This window comes from Grammomys surdaster, unplaced genomic scaffold, assembly GCF_004785775.1.
Source record: "Grammomys surdaster isolate TR1022 unplaced genomic scaffold, NIH_TR_1.0 66, whole genome shotgun sequence".
Lineage (NCBI taxonomy): Eukaryota > Metazoa > Chordata > Mammalia > Rodentia > Muridae > Grammomys > Grammomys surdaster.
Genome location: NW_021604568.1, coordinates 6,041,380 through 6,047,839, shown reverse-complemented (window position 1 = coordinate 6,047,839; position 6,460 = coordinate 6,041,380).

The window sequence follows — 6,460 nt, the reverse complement described above, 5'->3', positions numbered from 1 at the left end:
CATCTCTTCCCCCTGAGGGACCAGCCACACGACGACGGTATAACATAGAATAGAGTTTATTATTCAGGGCATGGGGAGGGGAGCCAGGAGGGTGGGAGAGAGAGGGGGGAGGAAGGGGAGAGGGGGAGGGGGAGGGGGAGGGGGAGAGAGGGAGAGAGGGAGAGAGGGAGAGAGGGAGAAAGGGAAAGAGAGGTAGAGGAGTAGAGGCCAGCCATGACCACATGGAGAGAGGGGGAAGGGGAGAAGGGTGAGGGGACAGAGGGAAGCTAGAGGCAAGAGAGCAAGAGATTAAGAGAGTAAGAGGGCAAAAGCGTAATTTTTTTTAAAATGGAAATAATGCAAGAGATTTGAGAGGAAAAGGAATATAATTTTTACTTTATAGAGTAAACAGCTATTTTAAAGTATTAATTAATTAATCAATTAATTAATTAATTAGGTTTTTCAAGGCAATGTTTCTCTGTGTAGCCCTGGTTGTCCTAAAACTTGCTCTGTAGATCAAGCTGGCCTTAGACTCATAGAGATCTGCCTGCCTCTGCCTCCTAAGTGCTATGTATTTATATATTTTTTTTGTTTTTTTAAAGATTTATTTATTTATTTTATAAAACCACCAGAAGACACACCAGAAGAGAGCATCAGATCCCATTACAGATGGTTGTGAGCCACCATGTAGTTGCTGGGAATTGAACTCAAGGCCTCAGGAAGAGCAGTCAGTGTTCTTAACCACTCAGCCATCTCTCCAGCCCCTGATATTTTTAAAAGAAGCTTTGTAGACAAATGACTACATACTCATGTCACTGGTTTTTTGTTTGTTTGTTGGCATTTTTATATTCTTATTTATTTTTAAGACAGTGTCTCATTGTGTAGCCCTAGCTGGCCTAGAACTCCAATATGTAAACAAAACTGGCTTTGAATTCACAAAGACCTGCCTGTCTTTGCCTGTTAGGCACTGGGATTTTTTTTATTATATCTAGATATTTTCTATTTTTACATTCACACACACACACAACACACACACACACACACACACATTTGTTATAAATACTTATGGAAGTCAGAAAAAAAAATTGGTAATTGGTTCTCTCCTTCCACCATATACATTCTGGGTAAAGAACTCTGTTAGCTCTAAGGCAAACAATCCTACTTGATAAAAAGCCCTGGCCTCTGATATTATCTCTTACTTTATGTGTATGAGGGTTTTGCCTGCATTCATGTATGGACACCACATGTATGCATCCAACACCAGAAGAAGGGCATGGAGTCCCCTGTCTCTCTAAGCATCCCTGGCTGGCCTAGAACACACAGATGTCTGACTCCTGAGTACTGGGATTAAAGGCATGAGTCACCACAGCCTGCTCAGATCACCCTTAGACACAAAGGAAGCTGGGCTGGAGAGATGGCTCAGCTGTTAAAGGCTAGGCTCACAACCAAAAATATAAGAAACAAAGGAAGTTTTGAGATAAGTGATGTGCCCCACACCAACACAGCCTGTTCTCTGAGTTCTACTCCTTGTCACTCTTCTTGAGTCCAGACACTTGAAGTCTTTCAACTTTCCCCCTTGCCGATCTGTGCTGTTCATAAAAACAGGCTTTCACCTAGCCTGTAATTGCCCCTGGCTTCCCACACGTCACTCCTACCTATCCTATGCCCAGCGTATGGAAGCAGGAAGAGCCCTACTCAGGCTTTTAGAGACAGCCACAGAGCCCAGCGTCTTTACACTCCACTCCCAGCCCTACAGGGAGCTGATTGCTTCTTGTTTGATCTCTTCTTTGAACTTAACTCTTAAAACAGCAGACTTATAAAACACCCAGACTGCCTGAGACCTGACTGTTGTGGGTTTGCCCTGGTGTTGTTTGTATTCTGATGTCAATTCTGCTTCCTCAAGAAGGGCTGCCCAGACCAGGAGTGGATCGAGGTACTCAAGCGATTTCATGTGAACCTTCTCCCCATGATTAAAGACTAGAGCCCATGATTCGGCAGTGGAAGGGAAAGGTGGGGCTGGAGGTTTTAGAGAGTGGGGGAAGAGAGGGAGAGAAGGACGGAGGAAGAGGAAATGGAAGGAAGATGGAGCGAACCACATGGCCCAGGAAGCTGCAGGTAACAAGGGATCTCATAGCTGGGCAACAGAGTAGGGTAGTGGTAAATCTTCCCAATCTAGACGTGCAGCTCATAAATATTGTAATTATAAATATTGTGTGTTTTTGCATGGGCAAAAAAAAACCCCTAGATATAATAAAAAAAATATTGGGGTTGGAGATTTACTGCATTACCTGACCGTTCATCTGTTCTTCAAGGCTCCTTGCCCCAGTTCACATTCTGTTAGGACTCCAGAGTTACAAGAAGACACTCATCTAAGTTCACATAGTAGGTGGAAACACAGAACTCCCAGCTCTCAGGAGGACCTGTGCAAACAAGCCCTGAGCCTTAGACCTGCATCTCCCGCCCTTGCAGGATCAGGTCTGGAGCCCATCGTGCAGAAAGGCCTGGCAGATAAATTCCAAGTCCCACTTCACTCGGCAACTGCCCTGACCACAGAACCCATGCTACTTAAAAAACAAAACCCAAGAAGGCACTAGCAAGATGGTTCAGCCAGTGAAGGTGCTTGAGGCCTAGCCTGATGACCTGAGTTCAGTCCCTGGGACGCACATGATAGGATAGGAATTCTCCCGGGGTTCTCTTCTGACTCCACAAGCACGCGGTAGCATGCATTCACTACCCCTCCCCCACTAAGTAAATCTATTTTCCAAGGAATGGGATAAGGACCATAGTCTCCCATGTATCCTCGAGTCTTGCTATGTGTTGCATGCTGTACTAAATACCTGTGCAGAAAGTTGCCAACTCACTAAAGTGTATGCTCACAAAACAGTGACGTAGCTATAATTATTATTCCCATCTACACACAAGGAAAGTTAGTCTGACACAGTCCTATATGAATCCAACAACTCATCCGAGGTTACAAAATGAGAATGTAATCTGATTGATTTTAATCTCAAGGTCAAACTTCCTCTTCCTACATGAGGCACAAGCAACGAAAGGCAAGGGATGTCTGTTGATGAACTGTGCTGTGCAGAACACTGGGTTAGATACTACCAGGGTAAAGGGCTTCTGAATCTACCCCACTGGGGAGGAACACAGGGAGTCTGAGCACTATTGGGAAGTCGAAAGAAGCTTCCAAGGACAGATAGGACTGTGATGGATGGTGATGGGGATGAGGTAGCCCAAAAAGAGCCGAGCAGGAGGCAGGAGTGAAAGCAGGCCGCAGGAGGAAGCAGTAGTTATCACTGACAAGACAGCAGTGAAGATCAGCCCTGAGAGCTAAGTGGACTTCATCCTGGAGGACTGACAGCAAACAGGTCGAGGGCAGATAGAGTGGCATGTCTGTAAACGCTTGGGAGGTAGAGGCAGGAAGAGCAGTAATTCGAGGTTATCCTTGGTTAGATAGGTAGGCATCCTGGGTTATGTAGGTATTCTGGGTTATGTAGCTTCCTGTTTTTTTTTTGTTTTTTGTTTTTTGTTTTTTGTTTTTTCGAGACAGGGTTTCTCCTTATAGCACGGGTTGTCCTGGAACTCACTCTGTAGACCAGACTGGCCTCAAACTCAGAAATCCTCCTGCCTCTGCCTCCCAAGTGCTGGGATTAAAGGCGTGTGCCACCACCTCCTGGCTGCTTCCTGGGTTTTATAGGTATTCTGAATTATATAGGTATCCTGTCTCAGAGGGGCCCCTTCCTCCTATTTCCCACAGGAGGACAGATTTGGTTGGGAAGCCACTGAACCCTTTGAGCAGAAGAGTACCCCGAGTCAGTGTTATTAACAATGTTTGGAGCCTGGAGGTGGTGGTTAATGTCCTTAATACCAGCACTTGGGAGGCAGAGGAAGGCAGATCTGTGAGTTCAAGGCCTGCCTGGTCTACAAAGCAAGTTCCAGGACAGCCAGAGCCACACAGAGAAACCTCATCTCAAAAACCCAAAATTAAACAAACAAACAAACAAACAAACAAACAAAAGGTTCAGCTATGGAGCCTCCAGGAGCTCCCACTGGGCAGCCATGAGTGAGAGCTATCTGGTTCCTTGGCGTTGATAACATAGCACACTGGGCACCAGAACTGAGTCCCTAGGGCGTCTGCTAGAGCTCACAGCCTATGGAATTCAGTTCTCAGAGCCAAATGGCCAAAGTTCTCTCAGCCTGGATGCTGCCTGCCTTCCAGAGCTCTCTTCCCGTAGGTTGTTCTTTCATTTATTTAGTGTGTGCCTCGTGTGTGTGTGTGTGTGTGTGTGTGTGTGTGTGTGTGTGTGTGTGCGCGCGCGCGCGCCTGTGTGTGTGGCATGAATACACATACACACAGGGCATGTGAGGTCAGATGGGTTTTTTCATTCCACCATGTGGGCTTAGGGGTGTCAGTTTTGTGTGAGCACTTGAGCCCTCTCATTGGTCCCCTTCTGTAAGTGTCCCCCAAGTCCCAACATGGACAAATTGAGATTCAGGATATAGCCCGGGATCTCAGAATACTGCCCACTCCCTCAGTGGTGGGGTGCTGAGCTTGAAGCGGAGAATGGGATCCCATAGCTAGAGAAAGGAACAAGAACTGGATAAGAACAAGATTGTGAGGGGCGGGGAACTCAGAGAGTGGCAGGGACTGGGTGTTGCAGTGGGTCTCATTATTGCCTGCCCAGACGTGTTCTTGGTGGGCCAGGTACAGGGTCTAGAGGGGTAAGGGACTGCGGGAAAAGCCAAATTTTGCACCTGATGATGGCGTTATCAGCAGTTGGAAGAGCTTCCTCAGCTGTAGGGGGTCTCCAAGACAGCAGCTCAGGAGTGTCAGCCCCTGGAAAATCTCCTGATTGGAAGGAGATCTTGAGTGTTTGGGATTGCTGAATGGAGGAGGAAAGCTTCCCTGAAATGCACTTCCATTTCCTGGAGAGTTAAAGTGACAGCTGGGTGCCGTCCTCATGTGTCCCTGGAGAGAGAAAGCAAAGGCAGCAGACTCAGGAGTCACCCTCCCCTGCTGAATCCTGGGAAAGGAGCAGTACTTACCCACAAAGCCTCTTCTCTGGCATCCCTAGGGCTGGATCTGCAATAAGCAACTTGGAGGAGCAGAGCGCCTTAAATAGGCCCCCATGCTGCCCCAGCAGAGCCCCACCCACCCATGAAGGCTCTTCTGAGAAAGGAGGAAGGTGTGGGAGGACTGGGCATGCTGCCTGCTGCCCAGAGAACCCTTTCTGACCTCAAGCCAGAGCTGGGGACACCCCTCCTACACACCCATTCTTCCAAGTGTCTCCTTCCTTATTTCAGTGCCTGACAAAGAGTCCCCTCTCCCCCAGAGACCAGCCCTCTGGTTCTTTCATTGTTTCTAATGCCAGGAACCTCTTGCTCTGGTGGTGAACTCAACCCCAATTCCTGGTTCTGAGACAGGGGTCTGGGGAGTATTCACAGCCTAGGCTCTTAGTCTTTTACTGTCTTTCGACGATACCCTGCAGCTGACAAAAGTCACCTAAGAGAATAGGATCGAGGAGGTGACACTGGGCCTCCCCACCCCTATGCCAGGGGCTTCGAGAAGTACTCAGTGAAGTTGGTTCCCACCTTGGGGAAGGAGAAAGTAAGAATTTAGGGGACAGAAAACCAGGAACTATGGGCAAGGCCACATTAGTTGTGGATCTCTAAGCAGATGTCCTTCTAGAGCAATGGTTCTCAACCTGTGGGTTGAAACCCCTTGGGGATCAAAGGACTCTCTCACCTAGGTCACCTAAGACCATCAGAAAACACAGATATTTACATTACAATCCATAACAATTAAAAATTACAGTTACAAAGTAGCAATGAAAATAATTCACAGTTAGGTCTCCTCAGAGTCTGAGTTAGGAATAGAGGGGCTCCCTCTAGAAATCTTTGGCTTCATTCTTCCCTGAGAGTTCAGGATTATCTTTCCTGCTATCTTGCTAAACCCAGTAGCAAACCATGCAAGACTGGGAGATGGGAAGGAGAAAGGTACAGCCTTGAGGGTGGCCACAGCGATCTGGGGTCAGAACTAGAGGCAGCCCTGCTGAGGAAACCTGGAGGTTCCGGGAATGGTGGTGGCAAGGACTAAACAGTCATCTATATTGTGCAATGGGTAAAGGGGAGGAGGAAAGGGGACCCAGAAGGGAGGGCGAGCAGGAGCCCGGGGCTGATGGGGAGATCATTGGTCCCTTTCCAGAGGCCTGCTTGGCCAGAGTTCAAAGTGACTGTCACCCACCTCTTATTAACCCGAGCAGCAACAGTCTGGCAGCAACAGTGCTTTTATGGGACAAGCCGAGCGTGTCCCTCCCTCTCCTCCGTCATCCCCCCCACCCCCGCCCTCAGCAGGCCACCCACCCCGTTGGGGAGAGGGGAACCCGTGGTGGTGAGGGACACAGGGGAAGAGACAGCAGAAATCTCTTTTCTCCATATCTTGAAACTGTTTCAGTCCCTATGGGTTGGGGGTTAGGGG